Source organism: Brassica oleracea, chromosome C8 (assembly GCF_000695525.1).
Source record: "Brassica oleracea var. oleracea cultivar TO1000 chromosome C8, BOL, whole genome shotgun sequence".
Taxonomy (NCBI): domain Eukaryota; kingdom Viridiplantae; phylum Streptophyta; class Magnoliopsida; order Brassicales; family Brassicaceae; genus Brassica; species Brassica oleracea.
In genome coordinates, this window is record NC_027755.1 from 40,258,306 (window position 1) to 40,259,506 (window position 1,201).

The following is a 1,201-nucleotide window of genomic DNA, read 5'->3' on the forward strand; positions in this document are numbered from 1 at the left end:
GCCAGCCTTATCTCTCTATCTGGACTGGTTTCCTTTGAACTCGGATTTGTATCATTCTATGCACCTTTCATTTCTTTCTGAGGTTTCTTATCTTTTGGAACTTATTGGTCTATCTTGTATAGACACTGTAGCAACTTGATTGTGTCTCTTAGGACATCAAATTCGTGGTGCTAAGCTGGTATGACTTAGTCATTCTTTTCTTTTCGGGTCAATGTATCTGGCATCTAGTTATGCTAGCTTTTGTATCATTTGATCACATTCTTTGGACGTCTTAAATCATACTTTCTAATCTGAGGATCTTGCCAAGAAAATGATGGTAAATACCATTATATTTCTCTTATTCTCTTTTACCAGCTTATTTCTTTCTCTCTCTGATGTTGGATAGTCGGATTCATTAGTCATGCGATCCGTGTATCTGACCATAATTTGATCACCCATATTTGGCACAAGGTCTCTTAAAAAAACGTGGGAGAAAGACATGTTCCTATCCAACATATATTACCAATATTTTTCTCATCCTCTTCTGAGGTTCCATCCTAGACGGCACATATGTATGTGGTGGTTTATTCAAAATCTTTTAGGATGGTATATGTCTGGTTTATGACCCGTATTCATTCTGAGATGGGATTATCTATGCTCACTTATATGGCCTGATGCATATTAACCTTACACATGTAAATCCTTGTGTCCCCAAGCATTAGGTAGTGGCCTTTGTAGTATAAAGAATTCAGTCAAGTCTTACTATGGTCGTAGACCATGTCACACGGATTTGTAGTATGTTCATGGATCACAGTTTGTAAGTACTGATCTTTCAGATCCCCAGTGAGATGATAGCGCATAATTGTTATGGCTCTATGATTTTCACCTTCAATTGCATTATTGCCATCAATGATACATTTCCCGAGTTCTCTAGACTTCAGGGCAACTGAAGTGTTCATTATCCATTCTAGATAATTATCTCCAGAAAGATTTAGGGCAGCATAATCCGAAGGCTCAAATTTCGACATCTGAAACATATTATTAATCAGTTCAAGATGCAACCGAGTCAATAAAATCAATGCATACGGTTTCACAAGTATCTCAACCAAACAATTAACTATTCGACCATGGTGCGAGACAAACAAGTATGCGAGGTCTATATGATGCTTTAGGCCACACGGCCTTATAAAATTGTGATGCAACAACCCTAGAGGTCGGATTT